General features: G+C 42.6%; 1 long non-coding RNA gene across 1 annotated transcript; it reads left to right on the forward strand.

Annotated features, from left to right (window-relative positions):
• The first annotated feature begins 1,487 nt into the window (after nucleotides 1–1,487).
• On the forward strand, nucleotides 1,488–22,174 carry LOC147996880 (uncharacterized). The gene is made up of 3 exons (XR_015651845.1): nucleotides 1,488–1,558; nucleotides 21,307–21,603; nucleotides 21,846–22,174. It is a non-coding gene; the product is annotated as an uncharacterized LOC147996880 (long non-coding RNA).
• Nucleotides 22,175–23,182: the final 1,008 nt, after the last annotated feature.

Raw genomic sequence — 23,182 nt, forward strand, 5'->3', positions numbered from 1 at the left:
TCTGACATAGTAACTTACTGAACCTCCCCTACCAAGATCCAAGGCTGTTAGCTGTGGCTCTCCCATCCGAATGAATCTGTCCCATAGTCGCTCTGGCCATAGCACAGGTATCAGAGGATTGTTGCGCAGCCTTTGGCTCTTTAGACCAGGAGATGCCCATGAGGGCACAGGCCATCTAGGATAAAACAAGTCATAGGCATTTTCCCAGTAGCTTTCCAGTTCCACATGTTTCTCATGTATGTAAATTGCTTCTCCTCTGCTTCTGGTCCTTACCCCTTTTGGATTGTCGTCAGCCATTCACACACCAAAAGCCTGTACTGACCCTTCTTGGAACACCTTGGTCAGCCAAGCACTAACTCAGATAAGCACTAGTGGGGATCTACCCCCAGCTCTCCAAGCACACGAGGGACCCTGGACCAAAGATAGTGTGGGAACTAGCTCAGTGAAGTATCCTAATCCTGATCATTAATACTGATATCAACTTCATCGGATTGCGAAGCCCCTAAGAGACCAATGAGGCTCGCTTTGTGTGTATCTGAGGGTGTTTCCAAAGGAGAAAGGCAGCAAATTCACCAATTCTTGGACACCATTATATGAATGGCATACTTCCATACCTTCCCTGCCAAGATTTTCTGAAACTGTGAAGCAAATTAATATTTTCTCTCTTAAGGTGTTTTGCTCAAATGTTTTTGTCAGGCACAAAAGGCTAACACACCTGCTTCTCTGCCTCTGTGCATATTTTCTTCCTACCAGTCTGGGGGTAATTACAGCTATTCAACTGTCTTGTCGCTTACATGCCATTGACTCCTTTCACTTCAGATAACATTTATTCTGTTTTCCCCTTGGGACCCAACCTAGGCTCTTCCCATGTTTCAAAGCCTACCCTTCCCTGGGATAGCTCAGCAAACTATCATTCCAGTTCAAACTGAGTATTCTTTCAGGAAACCACACCTCTGATCCCTGTAATGTGCTACTGATCAGAGTGACTCTGGCCTGCAGAGTTAACTTTCCAAGTACCTTTACTTTCCTTAAATTCACGCTGATCTACTGTCCTATGGGTTTCCCTGGATGCCTAAGTCTTTTACTAGAAGAATATGGTGAGTAATCTTCAAGGATGGAGTTTTGCTTGGGCAAGGACGAAGCCACTCGTTGGTGGTCGTAAGTCTTCATTTATCCCACCAGAGCTGTCACCTTCTCTAGCGTTCCTATTTATCTTCCAACCATCTCAGCAGGTTCTTCCAGGCCACTCCGTGGACAGGAAGCCTTCGGGCTCTAAGATCTGCTTGACAGAGCACATAGTCTTCCATGTGTATGCCCAGTCCTTGACTTGTCAAGGGGCCGTAGCAGTCACCACACACAATCTCACTGGCCCCTTGGTTTGTCTCTGGCCCTTCTGCCAGAAATGGGTATGTTGACTGCTCTCAGTTTGATGGGAACACGTAGGGGAAGGACACTGTGATGTCATAGAACCAAAGAATGTTCCACATGACAACCTTTTAGAATTTGGTGCCAGAGAAAAAGCTGGTTCAAAAAAAAAAGTATGCTTCTGCCTTTTAAGGTAAAAATAACAACGTGAACTCAGTTTTCATCCTCCCCTGGGCACAGTGAACCAGGAGTAATGACAAAACTGGAGGGATTCCAGCAGCAGGCTGGTGGTCTCTTCACAGCGTCTCCAGGGAAGATCTTTTGTATGCTTGGACCAGAGCCTTCTCAGCCCCCTCCCGCCTTGACGTCAGCTTCAATCTCTGCAGGAAAAATTGACGACGGGAATTCTAGAAGCCTGGAAAGACCCTGGAGACCAGTAGGCTGTAAAAGAGGAGAGCTGCAGTCATTAATGGCAGTCTCTGTTCACCACATTAGTGGGTACCCCACTGAATGCGCATAAACAATGAGAGACTAAAATAGACAAGTAAATCTGTCTGTAGTAGATAAGGTCCATTTTTCACAAGCTCGAGCTCTGACTGGGATGGAAGTTAGTTACTTTCTCCCCCTATTTAGCTACTGCAGCCACAGAAGCTTCCCTATCCGCCATACTAGTCATTTGTCTTTGATGGCCCTCTTCCTGCCCTTCTGATCTGTTCTATTTGGAAGGAGGCTAGGACCCTGCACTGTGCTTAGATTTTGCATGCTGGTTAGACTATGTAGATCCTGCCCCTGGGAATATGGTCAGGGGATGGGAAGGCAAGGAGGGACAAAGGAGGCTTTCCTGATTTTTCTTTCTGTCGGTAACAGCATCGCAGAGGGTGGGCTTTAGTTCCAGCAGCAATAGCAATGACAATGGAGATTATGGGTGTTGGAATAGTGTGGTGCTTGGTGAGCATTGGCTGAGACAGTGCTGGGGGTTGACAGGGGTCATTTGGCAGCCTGGCTCCTAAAACATCAGGAAGAGGATAATATGCAGCTTCCCCACTGGCAGTATGAGCAGAGGCCACCGAGCAACTTCCTCCCACTGTGTGTGGGGGTACCAGAATACAGAGCCATTTTTCTTGTTAGTTCTTTATCTGAACACACAAGTTCCAATAGTTCTAGTCTTTTGCACACCTCACTGCCCCCTTTCTCCTCCTTCAGCCTTCAGAATACTATAGTAAGCAATTCCCTGGACTTACTTCCAGTATTTGCAGCACACAGGGCCCCTTCTGTGAACTGGACCTCATGCTGACTGACAGATCTTCCTTCTGTGGTACAGGGGTAGCCCCCACCTCCTGCCTAGACATGCCATTGTCTGAAGCTTCTGAAGGGGCTTCTCCTACTAAAAGAGTTCTTCCCAGGGTCTTGGGGACATGCATTTTCCCACCCCTGCCCTTCTGCTGAGAACAGAAGAAAGAATGCCTGTGGCTGGGCTAGTACCATATTTCCCCCCTAGAGTTTATCAGCTTCCTTTCTGTGGGACCATCTCTATAAGCTAAAAATAAATCTCTTGATGTCTCGGAGAAATTAAACTTGCCAACTTTTAGACACGTTACTTGAAGCTCCCATTAGTTCTCTGCTGCATGTGATTCATGGCCATGCAAGAACAAAGCAGAAACCCCTGTGGGAGGGAGAGATCAGGAAGATGATCCCCCTACCTCCAAACATGTGGTCGTTTATTACTGTGTTGGCTACTAAATATAAAGACCCAGTCTAGGGTTTCCTCTCTCTATTTTCACATCCTCTGTTCACATAGCACTTTGATTCCAACCAGCATGTCTCGGGACATTCTTTTCCTTGGCTGTGAGAAAGTAAATATTAGTAAGTCTGTGCCTGGGCTCTGCAATGCCAATTGTCATCACAGGGATTGTCACTGTGAAACTTCCTGTCCTGATTCACTCCACAATGAGATACAGGGGATGTTTACACATTTCTTGCCAAGGAACAAGCTGACTCCTTAGATATGTGGGTATAGCTTTTAAAATAATTTACTTTTAGTTAAAAGCATAAACAGAGGAGTATGGTGGTTTGAATGAAAATGGCCCTCATAAGCTCATATATTTGAATATTTGGTTCTTCATGTTGGTGAAACTGCTTGGAAAGGACTAGGAGGTGTGGCCTTGTTGAAGGAGGTGTGTCACTACTGAGCCACCTTTGAGGTTTCAAAAGACCTGCACCATTCCCAGTGTCTCTCCGTGTACTACCACTTAAGGATAAAGAAGCAAGATTTCAACTGTCCTCGCTCTGCCACCATGGACTCTAACTCTCTGACAGCATGAGCCCAACTTACACAGTTTGTCTGATAAGTTGCCTTGGTCATGTGTTTATCACAGCAATAGGAAAATAAGACAAGGATGGGTGTACATCATCACAATTATATAATTCCAGATTATATAATTATCCCCAAAGTTTTTTTTTTATTAACTTGAGTATTTCTTATTTACATTTCGAATGTTGTTGTTCCCTTTCCCGGTTTCCGGGCGAACATCCCCCTAATCCCTCCTCCTCCCCTTCTTTATGGGTGTTCCCCTCCCCATCCTCCCCCCATTGCCGCCCTCCCCCCAACAATCTAGTTCACTGGGGGTTCAGTCTTAGAAGGACCCAGGGCTTCCCCTTCCACTGGTGCTCTTACTAGGATATTCATTGCTACCTATGAGGTCAGAGTCCACGGTCAGTCCACGTATAGTCTTTAGGTAGTGGCTTAGTCCCTGGAAGCTCTGGTTGCTTGGCATTGCTGTACATATGGGGTCTCCAGCCCCATCAAGCTCTTCCAGTTCTTTCTCTGATTCCTTCAACGGGGGTCCTATTCTCAGTTCAGTGGTTTGCTGCTGGCATTCGCCTCTGTATTTGCTGTATTCTGGCTGTGTCCCTCAGGAGCGATCTACATGTGGCTCCTGTCGGCCTGCACTTCTTTGCTTCATCTATCTTGTATAATTGGATGGCTGTATATGTGTGGGCCACATGTGGGGCAGGCTCTGAATGGGTATTCCTTCTGTCTCTGTTTTAATCTTTGCCTCTCTATTCCCTGCCACGGGTATTATTATTCCCCTTTTAAAGAAGGAGTGAAGCATTCACATTTTGATCATCCGTCTTGAGTTTCATTTGTTCTACGCATCTAGGGTAATTCAAGCATTTGGGCTAATAGCCACTTATCAATGAGTGCATACCATGTGTGTTTCTCTGTGATTGGGTTACCTCATTTAGGATGATATTTTCCAGTTCCAACCATTTGCCTACGAATTTCATAAAGTCATTGTTTTTGATAGCTGAGTAATATTCCATTGTGTAGATGTACCACATTTTCTGTATCCATTCCTCTGTTGAAGCGGATCTGGGTTCTTTCCAGCTTCTGGCTATTATAAATAAGGCTGCAATGAACATAGTAGAGCACGTGTCTTTTTTATATGTTGGGGCATCTTGTGGGTATATGCCCAAGAGAGGTATAGCTGGATCCTCCGGTAGTTCAATGTCCAATTTTCTGAGGAACCTCCAGACTGATTTCCAGAATGGTTGTACCAGTCTGCAATTCCACCAACAATGGAGGAGTGTTCCTCTTTCTCCACATCCTCGCCAGCATCTGCTGTCACCTGAGTTTTTGATCTTAGCCATTCTCACTGGTGTGAGGTGAAATCTCAGGGTTGTTTTGATTTGCATTTCCCTTATGACTAAAGATGTTGAACATTTCTTTAGGTGTTTCTCAGCCATTCGGCATTCCTCAGCTGTGAATTCTTTGTTTAGCTCTGAACTCCATTTTTTAATAGGGTTATTTGTCTCCCTGCAGTCTAACTTCTTGAGTTCTTTGTATATTTTGGATATAAGGCCTCTATCTGTTGTAGGATTGGTAAAGATCTTTTCCCAATCTGTTGGTTGCCGTTTTGTCCCAACAACAGTGTCCTTTGCCTTACAGAAGCTTTGCAGTTTTATGAGATCCCATTTGTCGATTCTTGATCTTAGAGCATAAGCCATTGGTGTTTTGTTCAGGAAATTTTTTCCAGTGCCCATGTGTTCCAGATGCTTCCCTAGTTTTTCTTCCATTAGTTTGAGTGTGTCTGGTTTGATGTGGAGGTCCTTGATCCACTTGGACCTAAGCTTTGTACAGGGTGATAAGCATGGATTGATCTGCATTCTTCTACATGTTGACCTCCAGTTGAACCAGCATCATTTGCTGAAAATGCTGTCTTTTTTCCATTTGATGGTTTTGGCTTCTTTGTCAAAAATCAAGTGCCCATAGGTGTGTGGGTTCATTTCTGGGTCTTCAATTCTGTTCCATTGGCCTATCTGTCTGTCTCTGTACCAATACCATGCAGTTTTTATCACTATTGCTCTGTAATACTGCTTGAGTTCAGGGATAGTGATTCTCCCTGAAGTCCTTTTATTGTTGAGGATAGTTTTAGCTATGCTGGATTTTTTGTTATTCCAGATGAATTTGCAAATTGTTCTGTCTAACTCTTTGAAGAATTGGATTGGTATTTTGATGGGGATTGCATTGAATCTGTAGATCGCTTTTGGTAAAATGGCCATTTTTACTATATTAATCCTGCCAATCCATGAGCATGGGAGATCTTTCCATCTTCTGAGGTCTTCTTCAATTTCTTTCTTCAGAGTCTTGAAGTTCTTATTGTACAATTGTTCTTATTGTTCTTATTGCTTGGTTAAAGTCACACCGAGGTACTTTATATTATTTGGGTCTATTATGAAGGGTGTCGTTTCCCTAATTTCTTTCTTGGTTTGTTTCTCTTCTGTGTAGAGGAAGGCTACTGATTTATTAGAGTTAATTTTATACCCAGCCACTTTGCTGAAGTTGTTTATCAGCTTTAGTAGTTCTTTGGTGGAACTTTTGGGATCACTTAAATATACTATCATATCATCTGCAAATAGTAATATTTTGACTTCTTCTTTTCCGATCTGTATCCCCTTGACCTCCTTTTGTTGTCTGATTGCTCTGGCTAGAACTTCAAGAACTCTATTGAATAAGTAGGGAGAGAGTGGGCAGCCTTGTCTAGTCCCTGATTTTAGTGGGATTGCTTCAAGTTTCTCTCCATTTAGTTTAATGTTAGCAACTGGTTTGCTGTATATGGCTTTTACTATGTTTAGGTATGGGCCTTGAATTCCAATTCTTTCCAGGACTTTTATCATGACGGGGTGTTGAATTTTGTCAAATGCTTTCTCAGCATCTAATGAAATGATCATGTGGTTCTGTTCTTTCAGTTTGTTTATATAATGGATCACGTTGATGGTTTTCCGTATATTAAACCATCCCTGCGTGCCTGGGATGAAGCCTACTTGATCATGGTGGATGATTGTTTTGATGTGCTCTTGGATTCGGTTTGCCAGAATTTTATTGAGTATTTTTGCGTCGATATTCATAAGGGAAATTGGTCTGAAGTTCTCTTTCTTTGTTGGGTCTTTGTGTGGTTTAGGTATAAGAGTAATTGTGGCTTCATAGAAGGAATTCGGTAGTGCTCCATCTGTTTCAATTTTGTGGAATAGTTTGGATAATATTGGTATGAGGTCTTCAATGAAGGTCTGATAGAATTCTGCACTAAACCCGTCTGGACCTGGGCTCTTTTTGGTAGGGAGACCTTTAATGACTGCTTCTATTTCCTTAGGAGTTATGGGGTTGTTTAACTGGTTTATCTCTTCCTGATTTAACTTCGATACCTGGTATCTGTCTAGGAAATTGTCCATTTCCTGCAGATTTTCAAGTTTTGTTGAATATAGGCTTTTATAGTAAGATCTGATGATTTTTTGAATTTCCTCTGAATCTGTAGTTATGTCTCCCTTTTCATTTCTGATTTTGTTAATTTGGACACACTCTCTGTGTCCTCTCGTTAGTCTGGCTAAGGGTTTATCTATCTTGTTGATTTTCTCAAAGAACCAACTTTTGGTTCTGTTGAATCTTTCTATGGTCCTTTTTGTTTCTACTTGGTTGATTTCAGCTCTGAGTTTGATTATTTCCTGCCTTCTACTCCTCCTGGGTGTATTTGCTTCTTTTTGTTCTAGAGCTTTTAGGTGTGCTGTCAAGCTGCTGACATATGCTCTTTCCTGTTTCTTTCTGCAGGCACTCAGCGCTATGAGTTTTCCTCTTAGCACAGCTTTCATTGTGTCCCATAAGTTTGGGTATGCTGTACCTTCATTTTCATTAAATTCTAAGAAGTCTTGAATTTCTTTATTTATTTCTTCCTTGACCAGGTTATCATTGAGTAGAGCATTGTTCATTTTCCACGTATATGTGGGCATTCTTCCCTTATTGTTATTGAAGACCAGCTTTAGGCCGTGGTGGTCCGATAGCACGCATGGGATTATTTCTATCTTTCTGTACCTGTTGAGGCCCGTTTTTTGACCAATTATATGGTCAATTTTGGAGAAAGTACCATGAGGAGCTGAGAAGAAGGTATATCCTTTTGCTTTAGGATAGAATGTTCTATAAATATCTGTTAAGTCCATTTGGCTCAAGACTTCTCTTAGTCTGTCTATGTCTTTGTTTAATTTCTGTTTTCATGATCTGTCCATTGATGACAGTGGGATGTTGAAATCTCCTACTATTATTGTGTGGGGTTCAATGTGTGTTTTGAGCTTTAGTAAGGTTTCTTTTACGTATGTAGGTGTCCTTGTATTTGGGGCATAGATATTTAGGATTGAGAGTTCTTCTTGGTGGATTTTTCCTTTGATGCATATGAAGTGTCCTTCCTTATCTTTTTTTGATGACTTTTAGTGGAAAATTGATTTTATTTGATATTAGAATGGCTACTCCAGCTTGCTTCTTCCGACCATCTGCTTGGAAAGTTGTTTTCCAGCCTTTCACTCTGAGGTAGTGTCTGTCTTTGTCTCTGAGGTGTGTTTCCTGTAGGCAGCAGAATGCAGGGTCCTCATTGCATATCCAGTTTGTTAATCTATGTCTTTTTATTGGGGAGTTGAGACCATTGATGTTGAGAGATATTAAGGAATAGTGATTATTGCTTCCTGTTATATTCATATTTGGATGTGAGGTTATGTTTGTGTGCTTTTCTTCTCTTTGTTTTGTTGCCAAGACGATTAGTTTCTTGCTTTTTCTAGGGTGTAGCTTGCCTCCTTATGTTGGGCTTTACCATTTATTATGCTTTGTAGTGCTGGATTTGTAGAAAGATATTGTGTAAATTTGGTTTTGTCATGGAATATCTTGGTTTCTCCATCTATGTTAATTGAGATTTTTGCTGGATACAGTAACCTGGGCTGGCATTTGTCTTCTCTTAGGGTCTGTATGACATCTGTCCAGGATCTTCTGGCTTTCATAGTCTCTGGCGAAAAGTCTGGTGTGATTCTGATAAGTCTGCCTTTATATGTTACTTGACCTTTTTCCCTTACTGCTTTTAATATTCTTTCTTTATTTTGTGCCTTTGGTGTTTTGACTATTATGTGACGGGAGGTGTTTCTTTTCTGGCCCAATCTATTTGGAGTTCTGTAGGCTTCTTGTATGCCTATGGGTATCTCTTTTTTTTAGGTAAGGGAAGTTTTCTTCTATGATTTTGTTCAAGATATTTACTGGTCCTTTGAGCTGGGAGTCTTCACTCTCTTCTATACCTATTATCCTTAGGTTTGATCTTCTCATTGAGTCCTGTATTTCCTGTATGTTTTGGACCAGTAGCTTTTTCCGCTTTACATTATCTTTGACAGTTGAGTCGATGATTTCTATGGAATCTTCTGCTCCTGAGATTTTCTCTTCCATCTCTTGTATTCTGTTGGTGAAGCTCATATCTACCGCTCCTTGTCTTTTCTTTTGGTTTTCTATATCCAGGGTTGTTTCCATGTGTTCTTTCTTGATTGCTTCTATTTCCATTTTTAATTCCTTCAACTGTTTGATTGTGTTTTTCTGGAATTCTTTCAGGGATTTTTGTGTGTCCTCTCTATGGGCTTCTACTTGTTTATTGATGTTTTCCTGGAATTCTTTCAGGGATTTTTGTGACTCCTCTCTATGGGCTTCTACTTGTTTATTGATGTTTTCCTGGAATTCTTTCAGGGATTTTTGCGATTCCTCTCTGTAGGCTTCTACTTATTCTCTAAGAGAGTTCTTCACGTCTTTCTTGTAGTCTTCCAGCATCATGATCAAATATGATTTTGAAACTAGATCTTGCTTTTCTGGTGTTTTTGGATATTCCCTGTTTGCTTTGGTGGGAGCATTGGGCTCCCATGATGCCATGTAGTCTTGGTTTCTGTTGCTTGATTTCCTGCGCTTGCCTCTCCCCATCAGATTATCTCTAGTGTTACTTTGTTCTGCTATTTCTGACAGTGGCTAGACTGTCCTATAAGCCTGTGTGTCAGGAGTGCTGTAGACCTGTTTTCCTATTTTCTTTCAGCCAGTTATGGGGACAGAGTGTTCTGCTTTCGGGCGTGTAGTTTTTCCTCTCTACAGGTCTTCAACTGTTCCTGTGGGCCTGTGTCTTGAGTTCACCAGGCAGGTCACTTGCAGCAGAAAAGTTGGTCTTACCTGTGGTTCCGAGGCTCAAGTTTGCTCGTGGGGTGCTGCCTATGAGCTCTCCATGGCGGCAGCAACCAGGAAGATCTGTGCCGCCCTTTCCGGGAGCTTCCGTGCACCAGGGTTCCAGATGGCATTTGGTGTTTTCCTCTGGCGTCAGAGATGTGTGCAGAGTGCAGTCTTTTCTGGTTTCCCAGGCGTGTCTGCCTCTCTGAAGGTTTAGCTCTCCCTCCCACGGGATTTGGGTGCAGAGAACTGTTTATCTGGTCGGTCCCTTCCAGTTCTGGCGGTGTCTCAGACGCAGTGGATCTGCTGCTCCTGGGCCCTCCTCTACGGGGACCCAGAGGCCGTATACAGTTTCCTTTTGGGCCAGGGATGTGAGCAGGGGTGGGCAGTGTTGGTGGTCTCTTCTGCTCCGCAGCCTCAGGAGTGCCCACCTGACCAGGCGGTGAGGTATCTCTCCCATGGGGTTTGGGAGCAGAGAGCTACTGCGGGCAGGGATCTGCCGGTTTGGGACTCCCCCTATCCCCAAAGTTTTATTATCCCCAAAGAACTGACCCATTTATTAGCAGTTGCTCCTCCTTCCTTCTCTTTCAGATCCTGCTGATCACTCTTTCATGCTTCTGCAGATTTTCCTGTTTTGAACACTTCCTATGAGTGGAATCTAAGCATGCAACAAATGTTCTCTCTTCTACCTGCCTTTCACTTACTGTAGTGTTTTTCAGATACATTTATGTTGTATCGTGGGTCAATAACTCCATTTTAATGGCTCCACAACACTCTATTGTATGGACACTTGCATTTTAATTTTCTATTCCTTAGTTGATGGTCGTCAGGCATGGTGGTTAATATCCCCAACAGCAGGATCTAGACTCTCTAGGAGAGAAGGTTCTAGACATGCTTGTGGAAGACTACATCAGATTCATTTTCGGACATGCTTCTGAAGGATTTTCTGAAGTAGTTTAAAGTGTGGAGACCCGCCTAAACTCTGTGTGGTACCATTCTATGACTTAGGGAGAAAGCGAGTGGAATAGTGGCATCGTTAATCTGCTTCTGGCCGGCAGATTCAAGATGACTAACTACCTCTAGCCTCTGGTCCTGTGACTTCTCTACTGAGAACTGGGAGCCAAAACAGCCACACTTCAGTTGTTTTTGTCAGGTTTTTTTTAACCGCAACTGGAAAGAAACTAAAATAGAAATGTGGTGCTGAGAAATGAGGCTGTTGCTGTGGTATATCTGACCTCGTGATTCTTAGGGTCTTAGAACTGGTATAGAGGGGAAATGCAGAAGAGTGGAAACTTTGGGCTGGGAAAGCCCTTGAACACTTTTGCCCTCATTAGGGTTTTACTGCTGTGAACAGACACCATGACCATGACTTATAAGGACAACATTTAATTGGGGCTGGCTTACAGGTTCAGAGGTTCAGTCCATTATCATCAATGTGGGAACATGGCAGCAACCAGGCAGGCATGGAGCTGAGAGTTCTACATCTTCATCTGAATGCTGCTAGCAGAATACTGACTCACAGGCAGCTAGGGTCAGGGTCTTAAAGCCCACAAAAGTGACCCATCTACTCCAACAGGGCCACACCTACCTCAACAGGACCATACCTTCTAATGATGCCACTCCCTGGGCCGAGCACATACAAACCCTCACACACCTCAATGGAAAACTGAATGGACAATTCCAATAGAAGCTTAGAAGACAAGAATTCTAAGAAACATGTGGACAGTGAAACTTAGTCATGAGGTTTTGTGGGGGGCAAGGACTCTAAGTGGAACGATGCAAGGAGCCACTTGTGTGATATCCTGGCAAAGACTCTGGCTGCGTTCTGCCTGTGTCCTGGGAACTCAAGTGAGGTTGAATTTAAGGGTAATGGACAATCTTGCGTGTAGGAGGAAATTTCAAGGCAGGAGAGTCAGTATTCAGGCTGTGTCATGGTTACTGCTCACTACTCATACACAAGTTCACAATGAGAGACAGCAGAAAGGCCAGGAAGGGAAGAAAGGTTTGTGCACAATTTAAAGTGTCAGACAAGGAGGGTGCAAATGATGAAACCCTTGTAATTGTTAAAGAGATTAGAAACATTAAAGAGAAATGTAGCATTTTGAGTGCTGTGAGGATAAGACCCTACCCATCAAGGCTCTGTCTTGTGAAAATAAGTTTATTTAAAATGAGAAAGCCTCAATAAAGAATGCTGCTCAAGAGGTCCCTGACCTTCACAACACCTGACCTGCACAGAGGCTGACTCAACTATGCTCCAGTCAGGCCCGGCACTGTTCTGAGCTGGCAACAAAACTTGACAGTGTCACTGTCTTTACTTCATCAGCTTCACACAGTGGTCTCTCCGGACTGCCTTTGTCATGGTTTTGTAGGCATGAAAAATGAAGGGGGATCATGGAATCTTACTCCACAGTTTCAGAGAACCACTGAATGTTGAAGATGACAGGACCAGTGCTGCAGGTAGAAAAGTTAGACAAGTAAGGCTATCCAAGCCCTCTGGAGCCCAGATGATTCTATCATCAGCTCCAAATGCCAGAAATGGAACCACACGATTTGATGCATGCTCTTTAGTGTGGATCTGTTCATTTTTCTAAGACCATATTCTTCCCTTGTTGAAGGGAATGCTTATTCTATGCCATTATGTGTTAGAAGCATGTATATTATATGTGTTTGAATATATAGTATTACATGAATATATTTGTGAAGGTATAAACATGTGTGCATGTGCATGCAGAAACTGTAGGAAAGTGAGTTTACTGCATAGATAATGCTCTTACCTGCTGAACCATCTCTCTAGTCCATGTAATTGTTTTTTGATTGTACAGGCCTCTCAGGGATTTTTCTGAGTCTCAGAAGAAACTCAGCACTTACACTTTAAATATCACTGGATCTGTTGCAGATTATGGTATCTTTTTGTGTTGGAAGGAATGAATTTTTTTTCATTATAAAATGTTCATAAGCCTATAGGGACAAAGAAAGGATGGTTATGGCTTAAAGTGATGTGTTTGCAAGTCAGATTGTTAAGGGGTAGAGTTGTGATGGTTAATTTGGTCAACTAGATAGGATCTAGAGTCATTTAGGAGACAAATCTCTGGTAATGCCTGTGAGAGATTATACAGATTGGGTTAATTGAGATAGGAAGCCCTACTTTAACTCTGGGTGGTATCATTCCATTGATTGAGGTCCTGGACTAAATAAGGAGAAAAGTGAATGGAGGGCTAGCCTCTGCATTGCACGATGTAACCATCTTCACAGTGCTCATTGCTTGCAGATACAATGTAACCAGCAAGCCTCATGTTTCTAACATTTCTTCAGTACCATGATGAACTACCCCTAAAATCATGAACCAAACTAAAGCCTATCTCTTTTGTTTCTTTGATCAGGGTATTTCATCATAGCGACACAACAAATAGAAAGCACACCTGGGTTGTTTTTACTCTCTGATGATGAATAACACTGCTATGAGCTCTTATATACAAGCTCCTGTGTGAAGAGCTTTCAGCTCCACTGGGCAGGGTTGCTAAAAAAGCAACTTCTAGGTCATATGGAAACCTGTGTTAAGTTTTTTGAGGAAATGCTAGATGGCCTTCCAACAATGACATGCTATTATATATTCTTTATAGAATAAGCTATAAGCAGGTTCTAATTTCTCCGTGGCTATAATTTGGCACTAATTGATCCACTTACTAAGTATCCAGGACCCAAGAAATTTTCCTTGAAAACTCAAGGCCAGGTTTGCTAACATGTCCACAATCTTATCTGGTGGCCATGATGCCTGGCACATCTGTTCCTCTGACCTAAGTCATGCTTGTGGTAGTGTGGGTGACTTTGTATTTCTACCCACTGTTCAGTTATTAAATGTACCAGGAGGGTAAATTACTAGGAGGGTAAGAATGCTTGCTATGCAAGTAACTGAATCTGAGTTTGCATCTCCGGAAACCACATAAGAGCCAGCCAGTCACATGTACCTACAGCCTCAGTATGGAGCAGACAGGCAGCTCCCAGGAGCTTTCCGGCCAGCAGGCCTAGATGAAACAAAGGTTTGGGCTCAGTGAGAGGACTATTTCAAAAAGTAAGGTGGATAGGGACGGAGGAAGAAGCCTGCTATCCTAGACTCTGGCTTAGGCATGCACATTCACAACACACATGGGTGCGTGCATCATTATACACATATCACAAGCAATAAAAGAGCACATAATCAGTGTCAGTTCACAAAATATCCCAGGATAGGAATTGTCCTAAGAATTTGTTATTCCTTGAGTCCTTTAGAGGATTTAATTTTCTTGTATGAGATAGAAAATTTTGATTGTTATCTTGATTAAGGAATAACTAGGCATTAGTGATGTGTGCCTTTGGTGTGTCTGTGTGGGTGTTTCTAAAGAAGATTAATTGAGGTGGTGTCTTAGAGTTTCTATTGCCCTGATAAAACACCAACACTGAAAGCAGCTTGGGAGGAAAGGATTATTCCAGCATATAACTCTCAGGTCATACTCCATTACTGGGGAAACAGAAACTCAGGGCCAGAATCTGGAGGCAGAAACAGGAGCAGGGACCTTGGAGGACAGCTGCTTACTGGCTGGCTTTCCATCACTTGTGCAGCCTGCTTTCCTATACCGTCCAGGACCACCTACCCAGAGGTGGTACCACCCACAGTGGACTGAGCCTTTTCACGGATCATTAATGAAGAAGATGCCCTACAGACTGGCCTATAGGCAAATCTTAGTGGAGACATTTTCTCAGTTGAGAGTCCCTCTTTGTGTCAAGTTGGCATAAAGCTAGCCAGCACAAGTGAGGGCAACACTCTAAAGGTGGCAGCACCATCTTGGCCTGAATATAGGGGAAAAAATGGGCTCGTGATACGGCTGAGAGGGTGAGTTCTTACCCTGCACCCACATTGGGTAGTTAACAGCTACATTCAACACTCTCTCCTGGCATCTGTAGGTACCTGCACTCATGTGTGCATACCAACAAATGTGTACATCCTTGTAATTAAAAAAAAACCTTACAAATCTCTCTCTCTCTCTCTCTCTCTCTCTCTCTCTGTGTGTGTGTGTGTGTGTGTGTGTGTGTGTGTGTGTGTGTGTGTGTGTGTGTGCATCAAAAGCAGACTGACACTGGCATTTTCTTTGCACTGCATCTGAGTCCTCTACGATGTCGTCAGGAAGCCTTAAGCTCTGCTCCTGAGGCCATGCTTTCCACACCATGATGAGCTGTGTCTCCTCTAGTCACCACAAAGATAAGCTCTTCCTTAAACTGCTTCTTATCAGCTCTTTGGTCACAGGCATGAGAAAAATAGTAAACTGTGTTTAGAGATCACAGAATGATGAGAGAAATCAAAAATGTCACCCCCTTCCTTGGAACCCCTGACATCAACCTACAGCCTAGACCATGAGGACAATCTGGTAGCTTTGCAGGTCAACACTCCATTGAGGTGTAACCACAGCTGCTTTCTCATGTAGATCCTCTCTTCTCCTATGGGCATGTTTTCATGTGTCCCACTGAGGCGCTCAAACTGGTGGATGAGTTCAATTAGTTGCTTGCTGGCTGACGTGGGTTTTATTTGGCCTTCATGATTTCCTGAAGACTGGCAAGTCACATTGTGGTTTAACTTAGCTGGAAGAAATCAGAGGTTCTGGCAGCCCTGGATCTCCAGCCCACATGTGGCTGATGGCTGGTAACGAGCAGTCCACGGGTGTGGTGAGAAAGGGGTGTGAACTCAGTTGGCCACTGTGTTCCCTCCTTGCCTTTTGATACTTATTTGCTGTTTTTCCTGATTTCACTGAGATGCCTGATTTTGAGAAGTGCTAGAACTCCTTTCCCATATTTCCTTATGTTTTCCCATGATATGAGCTACCACACCAGGCGTTTCCATGGGACTTCCTTATCACAGGGGTGCCCAGTTACAACATGCTACACCCACCTGAGGGTTCTTTTTAAGTTCTGGATGCATCAAATCACAACTTCTGTAGACTCACAAGCAGAAGTAATCTGGAAAAGACTCTCTAGTGGGATGAAATGCTGAGGGGTGAAATGCTCTGGTCTGAGAGTTTTTGACCTGCATGCTATAAATATCCCACTTGTGGCTGACTTCGAACTACCCCTGTTTCTCACTGTGCAGGGCTGGGAAGCGATCCTTAGGAGCCAAACACTCCATAACATTCCTACCCAGTGGATAGATGCAATCTCAAAGGCTTTGATGCTAGCTGAATAGGAGAGTTTGGAGGTGGTGAGCTTTAAATGCCACTTTTATTTTTAATACAGTTTAGTTAATTCTGTGTTTCTATAACTTTTTAATAATGGCTATCTAGGGTCCAGAGAGATGCCTCAGTGGTTAAGAACACTCGCTGCCCTTGTAATGGACCTCGGTTTTGTTTTCAGCACCCGTATGGTGGCTAATAATCACCTGTAACTCTAGTTCTATTGATCTGGCATGTTCTTCTGGTCTCCTTGGTCTTCTGTGTACACATAGAGCACATATGTAGATGTATGTGTATGTATACATATATGTATATTTGGACACACATATACATAAAATAAATATCATCCCCTTTAGGATGGGTTTTAGTCTTGGCTGACACTGAACAGTCTATGTAGTCAATGGTGGCTCCTCCTGACATCCTACATGTTGAGATTATAAGCATGTGTGACCATGACCAGTTTATGTGGTGCTAGGGATTGAACCTAGGTTTCTTGGATAGGTAAGTATTTTATTAACTGATTAGTTAATAAACATTAGTCCATAATTTGTTTCCTTTTACAGAATGGGCCAGGTTTACCTAGAGAAAGTCAGCAATAATTCCTGCTTTGAGATAGTAATCCCTACCAGGTGACAGAAGGCATGAGGATTGACAGATACCTACATATAAAGCACTGGAACCTGAAGACGGTGTGGCCCCTCTAAAGCCCCTAAAACAATCTGTGAATCTTCACAGCGCTTTTCCCTCATCTCACCCTAACATACAGGGCAAGATGCAAAAGGAGGTGGGGGTGGCAAACAGCAGAACCATCACCCTGAAGGTCACTACCAGTTTCCTAAGGGCAGCACAGGGGTCTGACATATGTCACTATGGACTAGTTATTGGTGGGCTTGGAACTGAAGAATAAGGATGAAGTGTAGAAAGGGAGACTGCTTTTTTGGCCCTCTATTTGCAAATGCTAAGAAAAGGCAGAGGCTAGGTAGAATTTTCCAGAAGAGCATAGCCGGAGGGGGTGGGGGGAATACTCTCATAGATACTTACATATATACTTAGATTTTTATATCTATCTTGTGCTATAAGATTCTAGCTCATGCACCATGGAGACTGAGAAGCCCCACAGAGTGCCATCTGCAAGCAGGAGACCCAGGACAGCTACTGGTGTTGTTGAAAGCCTGAAAGCTGAGATTCCTGACTGTGAATCCACATCTGACAGCCAGCAGCGCTGAGGGCAGGAGATTGTTATTCCAGGGGCATCTCATAATTTTGATTTGCATTCACTTAATGGCTAACACTGTTAGGGTCCTCTTCATCTGCCAGGTATATCCATTTTACAAAACAATTTGGCAGTACATTTCAAAAATTACTAAATGTGCACATAATTTTATCATAATGCTTTTGATTCTGGAATTTGTTCCAAGAAACAATTATGGATAGCTAAGAAGTCCTTTGAAAAGATATCTACCATTATAGGAGGCATGTAAGCCTTGTGCTTACAGATAACCAGGAATGTTAAAGACACAGGGTTGTCTTTACAGAGGGAGAGACATATAACCTGTTTTCCACCCAAAAGCCTGAGTACAGATGTGGTTAGTAGCTTGGTGACCTCAGACCCTCACCTTAAGCCTGTTTACCTCAGTCCATATATACTGCTATCCTTTAAGACCTGTAGTCTTGAGCCTACTTTTTCTAGTCAATCTACAGCTCGCTCCTTCCCCAGACCATTATTTACCTTGAGCCCATTTCATCAGTTAATCTATAGAACCCATCCTCATGGAAAATGCCATTTCCAATTTACAAGAATTTCGATTGTAATCTTGTCTTAAGCTTTGTTGTGAACATGGGATTGAGTTAATTATCATTAGGAAACTTCTTCCAAATTGTGCCGTCCTTAAATATGCCTAAAATAAACTACCTGGTGTCAGACTCATAAAGTCTGAGCCAAGACTGGCTGGCTACAGTCATCTTTTTGCTTGCCTTTCATAGATGACACTCTGCTGGCCTCAGTGTTTGCAGACATCCCACAGTCCCTCTCTCACATCATATTATGTAGACATGGGAGTTTCTGCAAACAAAAGTTTAGCCATACAGGAGGGCTGTTGAGTAATATCTCTGAGCACGACAGGGGCAGCACACCTGTCAACTCACAGTAGATGTGGCAACTTGTGCAAGTCAAGCAATTATTAACGACAAACAGCTCCTGAGAGTGAGGTTTTCAGGGATATAGCCCTTGCTAGGTTTCTCATGCTCTAGTGCATGGACCCACACCAGCACGCATAAGGATGATACTGATTAGACCCAATGAGTTTATTAAAAAAACTTAAGAAAATGTGCTTTTGGGAGAAGAACATGGTGTTGGGGGGAGTCCAGGAGGAGTTGGAGGAGGAAAAGGATAGTTATAATCAATGTCTCATCATATATATATATATATATATATAATATATGAATAAATTGAAACATTTAAAAAAGTCCAACCATAGATTATTGATTAAACAAATCTATTCATTCAATGCAGTCTAATAAAATAATTGTAAATAGTTATATGAAGACTAATAGCATGGTCAAAGAAAGCTGCATACTGTGAAAGATTAAAACCCTGAATTTATTTTTAAATGTATGAACATATGGAGAAGGCCCCAAAAACATAACCCAGAATGCTAACAATGAGATAGGTACAGAAAAACCAAACTGACAATGCATTATAGATGATCCTTCCAAAATAAAATCCCCAATAGAATTACTATGTGATTTTGAATTCTGACTCTGGATACAGCAAAAAATAAGATAGTATAATATAATAAAATAAAAATAAAACTAGGGTTTCAAACAGATATCTGTAGTCTGTGTTCCTGGCAGCAATTTTCATCATAATTAAAGGACAGGCACAAACTAAGGTTTCGTATCAACTGCCTTAAGATGTAAGCCACAGGGGTTGGGGATTTAGCTCAGTGGTAGAGTGCTTGCCTAGCAAGTGCAAGGCCCTGGGTTCCGTCCCCAGCTCTGGAAAAAAAAGATGTAAGCCACATACCACAGAAAGCATACATTTAACCTCCAGAATAGTCTTAGTACAATCATAGTTTTGCCACATCACAATAATCACTTTTAGAACATTCTTGATGCTTCGAAAGAAACCATGGACCATTATCAGTTACTCTCTATTTCTTCCTACCCAGTCCTTAGCCCTCGGCAAGGACCAGAAACTTCTTATATCTTTGGGTCAAAGAATGGAAGATGTGGTCTCTTCTGACTGCTCTTACTTAGTGAAGTATTTCCGAGGTCCGTTTGTGGGGTAGTGTGTATTAGTATGGTGTTTGTTCTGTGAATAAATCCACATTGCATAGATTTATTAATGTAGATTTATTCATCTGTTTATCAGTTTGTAACTGATACGAAGTAAAGCAGAATATTGCCATTTTAAGGTATCATTTGGTGTCAGTAAGTTTATTCCCATGGCTGTGCAACCACAACCATCACGCAGCACTAGAATGCTTTCATCCAACCAAGTGAAACTCCCTGTCACTGCTTTCTTTCCAGAAAGCCTAGAAACAAGTATCCTACTTTCTGTCCCTGGGATTTGATTCCTCCAGATCTCTCACAAAGAATCACACAATACGTGGTCTCCTAAGGAGAATCTGATCAGTCTGTCAGAATCAGAGTCCAGTGAACAGAGCCAGGAATTAAATCTTAAGAATGTAGTTTACTCAGAGCAGTCAGTCGGAGAAGACAGATATAGATTTATATCCTAAAGATCTAATTCTATCTCATGTCTGGCCAGCAGGCTCTATAGGGAGGATTAGGAAGGAGCAGAGGTGGTCATTAGTCATTCTGTAGCTCTGTCTTGCTCCTCTGGTCCTGTGGTCAGCCACATTTTTGAGACTTGTGATCTCTGCTCTTCATGCTAACTTCCTTTATACTGTTCCCTCATCTAGCAGTGTCAGGGATCAGGCGAGCTTTGAAACCTCCAGTCAAGTTAGGTCCTACTGGCATCAACCTTCTCCATGGTCATCTGGGCTAGGGGAAGGGTTAACTCAGAACAGATGACTAACCGGTGTGTTTGTTCAGTTATCTGTCGATAACATGTGTTTGCAGAGTCTTTTCTACAATAAAGACTACACGTGTGTATTTATAAAACAAAGACTGAAACTTTATACTACAGAAATGGAAAAGGTCACTCTCCATTATTTCTGTCCTCTGTCAGGATTTTATTTGTATGTTTGTGTACTGGCTGGTTTTGTGTGTCAACTCGACACGAGCTGCAGTTATCACAAAGAAAGAACCCTCCCTTGAGGAAATGCCTCCAGGAGACCCAGCTGTAAGGCATTTTCTCAATTAGTGATCAAGGGTGGGAGGACCCATTGTGAGTGGTACCATCCCTGCGCTGGTAGTTCTGGGTTCTATCAGAAAGCAAGCTGAGCAAGCCAGGGGAAGCAAGCCAGTAAGCAATACCCTTCCATGGCTTCTGCATCAGCTCCTGCTTCCTGGCCTGCTTGAGTTCCAGTCCTGACTTCCTTGGGTGATGAACAGCAATGTGGAAGTATAAGATGAATGAACCCTTTCCTCCCCAACCTGCTTCTTGGTCATGATGTTTTGTGCAGGAATACAAACCCTGACTAAGACAGTGTGTCAACTTATTTCACATAGTACAATGTCTTCAAGGCTCATCCATGTTGTAGCATATGCAACTTCCTTTTCTTTTAAAACCAGATATTACCTGTGCTAGCTTTCTCATTTTCTATTAACACTTGGCTCATTGCATCCATTGTGTTAACATGAATGCACATGTGACTACTTGAGTCACACTTAGAAGTTTTTTAGACAAATATCAGAAGCAGAATTTCTGAATCATCTGGTAACTCTATTTAAATTTTTAGTTATAATTTCAATTTACTATTTTTCTATTTATGATACACAGACATTATTTTTAAATTCATAATGCGAATATAGTTTACATAGTAAGTGGACAATGATTCTGTGACCCCCCTCCACCATTTCCCAGATTCTGGGAACCTGCAATGTTTACAGTGGAGCTGTCCCATGGAATTATTTTATAACCATCTGGTAACTTCCTTCTGCAGCCTCATGAGTCACAGCAAGTACCCCTGATGTCTTGTATAGCAATAAGGCTTGTGTCTTTGGTACTCTGCCTCTCTTTCCTCCCTTCACCCTCAGTGCAAAGGCATTGACGACCTTCAGCTCTGGAGCAGGTTCCTGCTATTGACCCCTCCAACAGTGTGGTCTTCCTTTTCCCAGGCAGACAGAGTTCAACTGAGAAGCCTAGCTGAACAAGCCAACATGCAAATGAGAACAAGAGCCCCGGGACTTTCCTAAGACAAACAGAGGATTTGGAAGAACAATATTTAGCAGAACTCAAAGCTCCCCCCTCCTAGATTAAGAAAACAACTTGGAGCAGATAACTTAAAATACTTAAAACTTGCTTTAGTTTTTATCTAAAAGAGACTCTTTACCTTATCATAGTTCGGGACAAGGTACTTAAAGATGGAAATTGAGAATGCACTTTGGATGAGCGAACGTGACTTTAGTCTGAAGGTAGGCGTTCTATCTACTTTGTCCGGTTTACCCTTGGTAGGTCTCCTGTATTGCCCGTCCTTACTCTTGGTTGTTTCCGACTCCCCATTTGAGTCATTTCCGGCTGAGTTGCCGTTGACCACGAGGCTTCAGGATTTTACCGAATCTTCTTACTTCCCTTAGGAAATCATTCCATAGACATTTGCCCTTTGGCAAAAGTGAGTCAAAGCTCTAGGCAATTGTCAGACCTTCCTTCTCTACAGGCCAAGTTCTCCAAGGGTTTATACCACAAAGTTCAGACGCAAACGGAAGTGACCAGGCTCTGAACCCTGGGCAAGGGTGGCCCGAGAACAGACCTGGAGCTGGAGGGAAGAAGCCACAGAGCCTGGATATACACTGTTTCCAGAGGAGTCATCTTGGCCTTAAATCCCAGATGGCCAGGTTTGACTCTGCGTTAAGAAGCTCTCATCTAATAGACCACTCTCTCTTACTCTAGCTGACAATTGGGGTTGATAAACATTCCAGATCAAAGACCTAAACCTTGTGATCTCTTAAGTGACTTCTTTTCAAATTAAAAAAAATGTTATTGAATACGCATGTTTTGCATGTGAGGTGTGGGGAAGTGTGTGTGCCAGGCTGTACATGTAAATGAGGACAGCCTTGAGGCAATTCTTTCCTACCTTCATGTGGGACTGAGGCAGTGAACTCAAGCCCCAGGTTTGAGTTCACTTTACTCACTGACCCACACTGCAGGTCCAAGAGTGTTTTTCAAACTGTTAAAATCGTTAATGGGAATGGAGCATCATTCTTGGGAGAATGGAGTTAAGAGGCAGATGGTAACAACACTTTCACAGACTTAAGAATGCTGTAGACTCTACCAGCCATGACCAGCCCATGGCCTGTGGTTTACACACAGCAAAGGACAGCTTTGAATGTGGACCAACACAAGATCACAGACATGTTTATGCTCTCTCTCTCTCTCTCTCTCTCTCTCGCTCGCTCGCTCGCTCTCTCTCTCTCTCTCTCTCTCTCTCTCTCTCTCTCTCTCTCTCTCTCTCTCCTCCTCCTCCTCCTCCTCCTCTCTCTCCCTATCTCTCCCTCCCTTTCCCTCTACCATACATGTGCATATGTCTGTAGTATGCACATTTGCATGTGTGAGCACACCTGTGTGGGTTGCATATAAATATGACTGTTGATTTTGGAAAGCATTCTTGATTATTCTTCCTACCTTGTTTAATGAGGGAGTCTCTGTCAGTCAAACCCAGAGCTCATGGAGATGGGCAGTGTTGCTGTCCCTACCTCCTGGGGCTAGAATTACAGGTACCGCACCCACTTGACAATTATGTTGATTCTGGACAACAGAAATTCAGTCCTCACAAGTGCACAGCAAGTACATAACTACTGACCAACCTCCCCAGATACATAGTTTTTTTTTTTTCAAATAGCTTCGTTGCATTGCTCTTAAATGTGAATTTTATAGGCAACATCATTTCCTCTGAATGTCAAAAGGTAAGACAAACTTGGACCTACATCACAAACTAAGAATTAGTTTTGCCTTAAAAATAGTTGACAAAATATTATTTTTTATGTGTTACAGCTC

Source organism: Rattus norvegicus, chromosome 1 (genome assembly GCF_021556685.1).
Source record: "Rattus norvegicus strain SHRSP/BbbUtx chromosome 1, alternate assembly SHRSP_T2T, whole genome shotgun sequence".
NCBI classification, from domain to species: Eukaryota; Metazoa; Chordata; class Mammalia; order Rodentia; family Muridae; genus Rattus; species Rattus norvegicus.